The following is a 12032-nucleotide window of genomic DNA, read 5'->3' on the forward strand; positions in this document are numbered from 1 at the left end:
CCGGTCTGTATGTGGGATCCGAACCCTCGGCGGGAGCGCCGCCGTGCTCCCAAGCGGTGCACTGTAGCAGTGCGCCACCAGGCCAGCCCGAAAAGGGACCATTTTAAAAAACAGTATATTCAACTCTTATCTAACCACTCATTTTTTATCTCTTGATTGTTCAGGTGACTGGGCTGAATTTTTAAAATTACAGTGACAAGGCTATACCATGTGAGAAAGAGTGGTTCTGATGTTATTGTTTTCCAGTGGGAACACCTTCCCTTAACTTCATCCACTGAAATCTTTCAAGGGCAAACTCAAATATCCTCTTCTCGGTGATGTCCTCTCCTTGGGATTTCTGTGGCTCTGACAGTGTGGGCCACTTGCATACAAGTCTCTCTGGTACATTTCTCAGAACTCATATGCCAGCAAAATTCCCAATGGCAAGTAGCGACCACGCTTTATAAAGCCAAGGCCCTAGCTCCTTTCTTTGCTCTACCAGAAGTCTTTGATCACAGTTTGCTGAGGAGACACCTATTTTCAGAGTCCTGGGGGGAAGAATTAGGCCAGAGGAACTTCCTCAGGCTCTCATGCAAGGATGCCCTCATTAAACATACAGCTGAACTACTAGAGCCTGAATACTCTCCAATAACCAGTCAGCTGGACAGATAGGAAATCAAGAGGGAAAGCCTTTTTCCCTGGCAGCTGAGATGCTTTTAACAGCCAAAGAAGAACAGCACATTACCTTCCTACATAGCTTATAGGCACCCTGCTTATTGATTTCATATTGGCTTTCTCCTTTGTTTGGTTAAATGCAGTCTTTCACACAAGCCCATGATAGGATACTTTAAATGTGCTCTGACCTCTGATCAGCTCACATCAAGCAATTTAGTGAGGAGAACAAGGCACTGTGTCCAGCACTCATCGGATACACCTGTGTTCACTGCAACTGGGCTATTCCTGCCCTTCCTCATATGCTCAGTCTGTTTCCTTTGAGCTTTGAAAGCTGAGTTAACACACATAAAGCAATAAGAACATTACTTGGTATGGCGTAAACATCTAATAAATGCTAGCTGTCATAGTCAGGACCTCTCCCCTCCTGTATCTGGGCATTCTGGTTCTTCATATCTACCGTCTGTCTGTACTGGACTTCTAAAGCTCTTTCTGAAAGGTTATGCTTCACCAGGACTTTGTATGTGTTGTGCCACGTGCCAGGAACAGCCACTCCACCCTCAGCCCCTCCAACCCTTAGACTGCCTCACCGTAATTCATCCTTCCATCTCAACCTAGTCATCACTTCCTTCAGCAAGACTTCTCTTACTTATGAAATTAGGTCAAATAAATCTCCTAATCTTTACTTCCATAGCATCTTGTACTTTGTCGCCATGATAACACACATTCTCATGTAAATGTTTAAAGCACCTGTCTTTCTTGGCTATGGATTCCAGAAAGGCTGAGACCCAGTGTCCCTTTGGTCAGCACAGCAGTTGGCCAGAGCGAGCTCTCCATTAACATGTGCTGAATGTGACTGAATGTCTTTTAAAAGGAGACCTACCTATACCCCATCTTAAATAATGCCAAGAAGTTTCCTGTTGATAGCACTTCCTTTCTTTTTAGAACCCTGAGAGTTCTTGCATCATAATGTCTGTGTCTAACTATACTTGTCTTTTCAGAATCAAAGTGACAACAAATATTCCCATTACCATTTCAGCACAGTACACTTCCTGAGAGAAGTCACCATCCTGCACAGTACAGTTCCAAGAGAGAAAAAGTCCCCAGGAGCATCTTCAGGCTTTTAGGGAAGTAAGAAATTCCTGTATAGTACATGCTGATAATGACAATCTCTTCCCAAAAGAGGAATCCAAATGTGCTTATTTGCTGGAAAAAACAATGGCAGCTCCTCCCCCCTCCTCTGTCACACACAGCTGTGCTCATGGTCCTACAGACCCTGCTGTGGAGGACGCTGTACTCCCCAGCATCTCCTAAGTCAAACTCTGTCCCTATCCCTTACACATTACCTCAATTTCCCCTCTGCAAAGTTTCTCCTGACTACCTCTGCAGGCTTGGTCTCCAGCACTTACCACCTAATCCTCTCAGCATGTACTGCGGCCAAGTTCTATCTCACATTTTTGTTCACCTTTTTAAAAACATTTTCACAGTTACTTAATACTTCATGTGCTTTGGCATCCCTACTAGACTATAACCTATTTCAAAACTTTTTAAGAGAAACTTTCGTTCTGTGTCCTTACGTCCCTGCCTTGAACTTAGTTTGGTGACAGTTGTACAATGGTGCCCAAAAGGAATTTGCAGAAGGAATAACAACAGGCATCAGTACATTGGGCACTTGTTATGTGCTTAGCACTGTGCCAAGTACTTTACATGTATTATGTAGGTACTTCTATTAGTCCCATTTTACAGATGGAAAATCCTGAGGCTTTCTAAGATTCAGAAACTTACCCAAGATTATATCATAGAGCCAGGAATGGAATCCAGGCAGTCTTATGTCCAAACCCCACACTCACCTAACGATTCTGCTGTCCTACACTTCATTCCTTAAGGGGAGAAATTTACGCATTTGCTTCTTTTCTGTGCCCTGAAGGGGTCTGGATATTTCCTCCTTTGCCTCTCCCTATTTCCTCTGTTTGGATTCACCCTCACCACCTTACCCACTCTTCCTAAGGAAAACAAGGTATAAGAGGAGTTAAAATTAGTAGCGTTGCACATGGCAAAACTGTCATGTAGGGAGCAAGGAAAATATAAGAAGCTTAAGAGAATATTTTTAGGACTCTTTTCTCCCAATTAAATAAGTGAATGAAACTCAAGTTCTTCCAATAAAGAAGAACAAAGTTAATTTCCTTCCCTATTCTGTGCACCAAGAGTGTCTTATTTGCATTGTCATCTCATTAAATTCCTAATGTCACTGTGGAATACCAACATTCCCCTTGGCCTCTGATGGAAAAGAAGAAAGAAAAAAATCTACTCAGGTGACTTTGGGTGGCATAAGAACATTGTGTGACAGTCAATATAACTAATGAGAAAGAAGATAATATACCTACACTCTGACATGTAAGATGGACTGGGAGAGGTTGATCTCCTCCTTTGAAAACACTGTCTTCTTGGTATCAACTGGCAAGAAGAAAATTGGCGATAAAACAAACCAACAGATGTCTGAAAGTACACTGACTGTGGCCTGATAGAGAAATCAAATTACTGTCAGTTCCACAAACAAAAAACCAAAATGTCTCCCTCCCTTGATAAGTGCTGGAACTGGTTTTCTTCAAAGCAGCCTAGTAGTGAACCTCGTCATCTCTTTAATTAAACTGGAGAGCTGACACATGCCCACGGCCTCCCTCCCTTGATAAGTGCTGGAACTGGTTTTCTTCAAAGCAGCCTAGTAGTGAACCTCGTCAACTCTTTAATCAAACTGGAGAGCTGACACGTGCCCACGGCCGTTCCTCCTTCCCCTCCCCCGACACACCATGGAGGGGGACAGTGGCTGATTGGCTGGGGGAGGGCTGCTAAGGCAGTGCTGCTGGGACAGCTGGGGAAGATGACATAGAACCATGAACCCATCACAATTATTAAACCCATCTCCCTCTTGCCAAAGGGAAAATTGCATGGGGCCCAGCAAACACTTTTTCTTCCTCCATTGGGAGTTAACAGCCCCAAGCTTGCAGGAGAAGCTGAGCCATTGTAGCTCATGATGCCCATGTGCACGGGTGGATAAATGCATGAAACCAGGTGGCAGAATCACCTAGGCTTTTGGGCTGGGTCTTTTTTATTTTGGGTTTTTTTTTTTTTTTGGTGAGTTATGAGAGTTGTACTCCCAGTAGCATTTCAAATAAAACGTCATTATTATTTCTCTACTGTAAATTGTGCTTTTTGTCATTAAATATTTCTGGTTTATGAGGTTGGGGTTGTTCATCTGAGACTTTTATATGTGGCTTTCTCCCTGCATTGTTTATGGGAAATGTATCTTTATTATCTAATACATTATTCCTGTAAATAATAAACCAACTTTGGAATGAGGTGCCATGAAAGAACTATCCAACCAGCAATGCTTTTTCAGCTGTTGAATCCCAGCAGATTATTTCTGCTAATGGTCACAGAGAGCAGGAGATGAGGTGAGCTTCAGGCTCCTCTGATGAGCTACCCAAATGTTACTAGTAGCCTGGGAGGCTCCCTGCTCACAAGGATCAATGTCTGAACTACTTTGTTTTTACCGCCCCACATGGAACCATGGAACCATGTTCCACTCCTTAATATAATCCTTCAGCCTCTCTCGCACTTCCTTCTGCTCTCCGATGCAATACTTCAGAAAGGAAGAGAAAGAAGAGAAAAAGGTGGAAACAAAGAGAAAGGAAGGGGGAGAGGCTGTTTTTTAGAAAGTACATGCACTAAGTGATTTGAATAACTTGGTCCATGGTAAATGTCACATGGCTGGTAATACAACAGAATCAAATATTGTTAGAATCTAAAGCCTCGAAAGTTCCTTCACATTGCCATGGTAGGAGGCAGAGTGGATTAGGAAAATCATGAGAACATGGGATAGGGCCCTGGATTGATGAGGATACATCAGGCTAAAACAGCCCTGGAGGCTCCTTCAGAGAAAGAACCGGGCTGGGGGTCTGCGGGCTGTTTGGTGGAGCTGTCTGTGTAAGTACTTGTTCCAGGACACCTCCTAGGCCATCCCCTCCCTGGAGTTCAACTGTTCAATCCAGTACATGGCTCTCTGACCCCTCTGCTCACCGGGCCTTTCTCAGAGCTGTTTTGCCTGGCATTTCACACTGGATAGTGGACCTCCCCGAGGCAGAGGTCAAACCTCAAGACCTGGCACATCTAAAACTCAACTATCCACCTCTTATCCCAAATCTGTTATTGCTCCTATACATTTCTATTAATGACGCCACAACTGTCTGACTGACAAGGCTCACAGCACCAGAGATATCCCTGACTTTGTCTCTCCTGACCCTCCACATCCAGTTATTTGTGAAGTTTTCTTAGTTCTGCTTCTTTCCCATTTATTCCCTCTTCTTTTTCTACCTTAGTTTAGGCCTTTATAAATCCTCAACAAATGTATTATAATATTCTCCTAATTTAGGTGACAGCTCTCTCTGCCTTCTTTTCACTACACTGTCAGGTTGGTTGTGAGACATTCCAGTGTTCAAAATCTCTCAATCCACTCATGCAACAAATATTATAGAGCACTTACTATGTGGCAGGTGCTTTTCTAGACTCTGCAAAACTTGCCTGCTGCCATAAAGTTTACATGCTAATAAGGAGGGATAAGAAGAAAGTAAACTGATATATACCAAGTCATATTGTGATAACTCGCCTGGAAAGAAATAAAGCAGAATAAAGGTACAGACCAGGAATCTCCAAACTCTTTCTGTAAAGGGCCAGATAGGCTTTCTGGTCTATCTGATCTCTGTCTCAGCTATTCAACTCTGCCATTGTAGCACGGTAGTGCAATGTAGAACTACCATATAATCCAGCAATCCCACTGCTGGGTATATACTCAAAGGAATGGAAAGCATCATGTTGAAGGGACACCTGCACTCCCAGGTTCATCACAGCTCTACTTACAATAGCCAAGTTATGGAACCAACCTACATGTCCATCAAAAGATTGATGGATAAGGAAAATGTGGTATATATAAACAATGGAACACTACTCAGCCATTAAAAAAAAATGAAGTTCTATCATTTGCAACAACATGGATGAGCTTGGAGAAAATTATGCTAACTGAAATAAGCCAGGCGCAGAAGAGAAATACTGCATGTCCTCATTCATAAGTTGGAGCCAAGAAAGGAAAGAAGGGAGAGGGGGAGGGAGGGGGAGAAAGAGAGAGAGAGAGGGAGAGAGAGAGAAAGAAAGAAAGAAAAAAAGAAAAGATCACAAAAATTTATTGATATTTCAGAAGGAGAGAACAAACCTAAGTTTACTGGAGAAGGGGAGAGAGAGGGAGGGGGTTTGTTTGGGGAAGGACGGGTCAGGTAAAGGGCATAAATAAAAATTGTGATTTGTAATAATGAATGTGCTGATAATAAAAATTAATAAATTTAAAAAATAAAAAATATAAATGCTTTTCCAGTGTCCAAAAAAAAAAAGATAATATGGATCTTTCCAGGAACTTTTTGAAGACCCCTCGTGTGTGTGTATAAAACATGTATGTATCTGTGTATCTATGTGTGTGTGTAGATAGACACATACACATTTAATGAATGACCGACCACTATTAAGAACATTCCTACTCCTCTCATCATAACTATCAATTGCCAGGTTGCAGTACAGAGTTTCCTCAAAAACTAATTCAAAAGGCTAAATGTACCATCTGATGTGGTTCAAGAAAAGTAATAAGTTAAGCAGCAGACCACATTTAAATTTCTATAAATCCTATGCTAATTTGGCTTTAGATTTAATTAAAAATGTTTTTCAATTGATAATAATGTAACTTGGATAATCAGCATCAAGTGGCATCTAGAGGACACATTTAAAAAACTAATCTAGAGTATAAATAGACCTAATTAACAATTAGAATAGCACTTTATAATTATGCTTTGTTTATAAATGCTATAATATAATAATGTAACTTGGATAATCAGCATCAAGTGGCATCTAGAGGACACATTTAAAAAACTAGAGTATAAATAGACCTAATTAACAATTAGAATAGCACTTTATAATTATGCTTTGTTTATAAATGCTATAATGTCCAAATCATTGTTCAATGAAGTTGGTCATTAATGGAAACCAAAGTCATGTTTTCCCTGGTGCCAAGGGAAAGATGTGTCTTTGATGCACTGTCTGTTATGTTGTCTACTTTCTCGCTGCTTTTTAAATGCCATTTCTGTCTGATACTTAATAACTGTGTTCTGTAATTAAACTATATCATGCCTCATCTTGCACATTAATTTTACACTTTTTTGGTAATTAAGTGGATGGATTCAACTACAAACCTAAGTTCTTTGTGTCAGGCCTAAAGAGATACCTTTGTAACTTGGAAAACCCAAGGATTTTCATACAAAGAAAGGGTCTTGTATCAGAATGACAGCAAGACTTTGAGGACTAGGAGAATGGCAGCTCCACAAGGGGAATTAGGGAAGTGGGCTCAGAGGGGCAGGGAGCTGGGTGGAGGAGACACACGTCCAGCTACTTGCAATGAAGTAGAAGCAAAGCAAAGATCTCCTTACGGGGTGGGAGAATCCAGGCTGCTGGGAATTTGGAACTAGAATTGGGAAGACAGTTCAGGGCAAATAGAGATTTGGGGGTTGTCTGAAATGAAACAAATGGTGCAACCATAAGTAGGACATTTGTAGGTATGAGATTTCCCATAGAAATGTGAAAAGAGGAACAAGGACTTGTTCCTGACTCAACTATGGGGGAGTCCACCAGTGACCCCACATGTGAATCCACATGATTTACCAGTTAAAAGAAGAGTTCATGAAGGAAGCAGGGAAACACAGACATAGGCACATTGTGGGATAGTGCAGTGTTTGGAAGCCAAAACGGAGGGAAATAACCAGAGTACTGTTGTCCATTCCCTTCCCTCTCATTTTGGTCCTAACATGCTATGGAGTTTGGAGAAGTTGAAGGTTCCTGTGACAGAAGTCATAGAATGTGGAGGGTAAGACTGCCCAAATTCAGATCCTGAATCTGTCATTTGCTTTCTGTGGAACTTGGGCAAGTTATTATACTATGGTCTCCCTTTGCTCATCCAAAAATGAAGGAGATAAGCCCACGCCCTCCTCCTGAGATTGCTGTGAGGAGGTAACCGTGGCAAGTGATTAGCTCGGCGCCCTGCACATGGTAAGCGCTCAGTGCATGTTAGCTGTATTTATACTGTGGCTCTTCTGGATCTCACTGGGAAAAGCCCATCCTGAACTAACCTGAAAGTGACCAGCAGAGTTGTGGAGAAATGATGTTGCTGTGATTGTCTCGGGTCAGTGTTTCACATAGCGTGGATCAGATTCACCTGGAGGGCTCGTTTAAACCCAGCTTGCAGAGCTCCACCCTGAGTTTCTAAATCATTGCATCTGGGGTAGGACTTGAGGGTCCAACCTGAGAACACATGTTAGTAAGACCAGCTTTACCTGCATTCGGGTAAAATGGGTGGTGTGGTACTTCCTAGCCTGGAAAGATGTTTTTTATTCTGGCCCTGGCTGTGCGCAGGAAATCCACTAGTCCCAATTTAGCTGACATGTAAATAGCTGTGTAAGTTCTAAGCCAATTACTTTTTTGAAAATACAAGGGCTGTGTACAATTTCAGGACTTGCTGGGTTCCTGGAAGCCCAAGTGGGTCAGTAGAAACCATGACCCACAAAACAGTAGTTCACACATACTGGATGCTTCCCCGTGTGCCACATGTGATACTGGACATTCTACATGCTTTGTGCCATTCAGTTCTCCCAGCAACACTAGAGCCAGACATTACTACCTTATGTCACAATGGAGTAAGAGGATGCCTAGAAAGGTGAAGTGACATATCCAAAGGTACCAGCTGACAAAGGACAGAAACCAGAATCACAGGCCAGAGCTAACCATACAACCTGTGCTCTCAAAATACTGCACTGCATGGATCTTGCCTGCGCTATTTCCCTAGTTAAGATGTGCATACACGAGAGATCAGAGATTACAGTCTGCCTACATTTTCTACCCCCGGATCTTTTACAGAATAAAGTTTCTATATAATTGAACCATTCTTTGTGAAGCATGGTTTCTAGTGTCTTTGCCATAGTATTCAATGTCCCTGGAGTGTGCTCAAAGCTGTCGCTGTCCTGAAAACTGAAGAAGTGGGTGTGGTTATCCAAAGAAGAATTTTAAAAATTGTTCTGAATCCACGAATGGAGCTACCACATCCGAGAGGCATTATCTTCCCAGGCCCCTATTGTGTATTTCTACTCCACTGACTATCAGCTAAAACAACAGATTTATTTACATATGTTTCTTACTATGTTCATTCTTCCCTCCACTCTTTATTTTGTTCCTTTCTGTTTGTTTTATACAGGTGCAAACTAAAGCTTAGAGAGAAACACAGACTTGAATAAGATCACTCAGATCTTCAGTCGTGGAACCAGTATTCAAACACAGCTGTGTAAGCTGCTACCATGAAATACTCATCCAGATCCAAACCTCCCAAGAGCCTGTGCGGTCTGACAACTCAAAAACAAAGTTCTCATTAAGCTGAAAATGAAATTGCCTAAACTTCTCGTTCCACACCATATGGCTGAATCCCAGCGGACAGGAAGCTCATTTCTGCAACACACTGGGTTCATTTCACTGAGTAGGTTGATGCGAGATTTGTGGGGTGGTCATTCCCAAATCTTTCCAGCCATGGGTAGCAGCCGTGGTATTGATTTTGATGCTTCCTTTCTACATTTTTACATAAAAAAGCAAATGCTCCCAATGATGGAGAGAAACAGATTTTATTCTACATCATTCTCTAAGTGAAATATCATAAACATAACCACAAAAAACAAAAATATCCACCTCCCTTGAAGTCAATGAAAACTATGATCATCTTCCAGCCCATTCTAAGTACCAGCGGGCTGGGCTGGGGGACGTGCTTACATGATACCATCACAGACTTTTGTACCCTAAGATTAAACCAAAGTGTGTGGACATGTAAAATTATCCTGTATCTTTGCAAAGTCAAATTTTAAAGCAGTGAGTTGAAACACCGAAGAACTAAAGGTAAATGCCAGACCCACTTGTACAAAATGATCTTGGCACAAGATGCCATCACTTTTTCCCCTAGGCAATTATTTTAGAGCTGGTACGGCAAAGTACTCTTGGAAAACAGGATAGCCTGAAGCTTTTGTGTTTTGTTGTTCCTTCAGCCTAAAACTAACATAGAAAGTGCCATTTCTACAAATAGAAAAGCATAAATTGTGAGATTTGGAAAAGGTCTTAAAGCTAACACATTTATGCATGAAGTGCATGAGGCTGATGTCCATAGGCAGGGATTTGAACATCGTTCCTACCACGTGCTGGCACTTGATCTTTTGAAAGTTTCTTCACCTTTTCCAGTCTTAGTTTCTTCATCTTAAAATGGGACTAATCAGAGGACGCAGCAAGGTACAGTGCTTTAAAGTGAAACATCTGTGTCCAAAATACCTGGCTGGGAATCCTGGATCTCAGTCTGTACTTGGCTCACCGCTACCTGAGATTCAGTTCTGTCCTCTGTCAAAAAGGGGTGATAAAAATGGTGCCTACCATTTAAAAAAACACCAAAAAATGTGTTCATGAGGTGTAAATACAATATACATAAAGCATGGAACCTGGATCATAGCAAGTGGTCAATACTATTTCTTTTTTTTAAAAGATTATTCATTTAAGGGTTTAAATAAAAGTTCTAAGTGGTCCCCACAGGAAGAAAAAATGAAACTATACAGCTAAGAATCCAATGTCTGACCTCTCCCCTTCCAAATCCTCACCCACACCCAGAGCAATCTTGGTCTTTGACCTATTTTATTTATTGGGGCTATGTATGAAATTTTATTTCTAAGAGTTCTGTCACTGGAAAACATTGTTTGAAAACTTCTGTTCTAGATAACCATTTTACAGACAGGAAAAAGCAAGGCCCCGAAAGACAAAGGGAGTTGTTCCAGATTGTGCTGCAGGTAAATCTGTGACCAGGGATGTGACTGCCCCCTGCCTCTCTGCCTCTGCACCCTGCATCTCACCACCCCTCAGTCCCCTAAGGAAGGGTCACTTCCATCTTCTGACTCTGCTGAGCTGACAATGGTTAGAATGATGCTGAAGTTTTGAGACTGGGAGAGGTGAGCACAATGGGGACAGTAAAAGTGGGAAGAGTTGAGGGTTGTGGTGACATTGTGTGTGTGTGTGTGTGTGTGTGTGTGTGAAGGAGGGAGGGAAAGAGAGAGAGAGAGAGAGAGAGACTACGCTAGGCACTCGAGACCCACTGAGTTTGAGAGTCTGGTGGAATATCCAGACGAAGAGGAAGATCTAGAACTCAGGGAAGATACCAGGGCTGGGGATGGAGATATAAGTCATCCAGCAAGGAAATTAGACATGAGCATGTATTATATGAGAAATGAGAGAGAGAAATAGACAGACTAGACAGCTGATTGACTGAGGGCAGAGTAATGAAGAAGAAGATGCAGAATGCAAACAATATTGCAGAGAAAAATAATAATTTCAAGTAAAAATAACATAATAATTAAGATAATAACAGCACTTACTGAACACTTCATTTTAGCTAATTTACTTCCTTACATAAATTAGTTCATTCAATCTTTCTAAAAATCTTGGAAGAGAGATACTTCAATTCACCAATTCTATAGATAAGCAGGCACAGAGAAGTTGGATAACTTGCTTAAGGTCACACAGCTAATAAAGGATAGAAATAGGTTTAAAAATCAAAGTGGGGATAATTTCAGAGCCTGAGTTTTAACCACTATTTTACAGTAAATCATAGGGAGCAAAAGGAGGAAAAGTGTTAATAAAAGTAGTAGTACAAATACTAACAGCAGCAGCAGCTGCCACCGACTGACTACTATTTTTGGCTAGGCACTGTGATAAGTGCATAAAACCTGGTCTCAACCCTAGGGACAAGTTGAGATGGTAATGGTCTTTATCCCTATTAAGCAGAAAAAGAAACTGGCTCAGTGATGTCAGTAACTTACTCATAGTCACACAACTAGTAGGTGACAGCAGGGTTAAAAGCTAGGTCAGCTCCAGTACCAAGGATTCTTAAACCACCATGCTAGACCATTTCAGTGCATGGCTGGAGAAGATTCATTTTTTGTGTGCTCAAATTCAGTGATTCCAACAGTGGGACCACAGAAATTACTGCAAATATTTTTAATAACAAATTCTCAGGCTCTTTCATCTGAGCTTCTAATTTAGTAAGTCATGATTGGATCTGTGAACCTACACCTTTCAAAAGGTCCCTAGATGATTCTTAATTTGTAATCAGGTTAGGAAGTGCCGTATCATGTATACAAGTCTTGACTGCTTCAAGCAAGATTGCCAGTCTGCGAGGACAGGATGTGCTGTATTATTCTTCTTTGCATGAGCACACATCCCCA

At 41.6% G+C, this 12032-nt stretch overlaps 1 protein-coding gene across 1 annotated transcript in view; it reads right to left on the bottom strand.

Moving 5' to 3' along the window:
* SGCD (sarcoglycan, delta (35kDa dystrophin-associated glycoprotein)) overlaps positions 1 to 12032 on the bottom strand; it is a gene marked incomplete at its 3' end in the record, with an annotated part of 50752 nt that overhangs the window by 28918 nt on the left and 9802 nt on the right. The gene's annotated exons all lie outside the window — the stretch shown is intronic.

The sequence above is a fragment of the Galeopterus variegatus genome, unplaced genomic scaffold (genome assembly GCF_000696425.1).
Source record: "Galeopterus variegatus unplaced genomic scaffold, G_variegatus-3.0.2 Scaffold5128, whole genome shotgun sequence".
Taxonomy (NCBI): domain Eukaryota; kingdom Metazoa; phylum Chordata; class Mammalia; order Dermoptera; family Cynocephalidae; genus Galeopterus; species Galeopterus variegatus.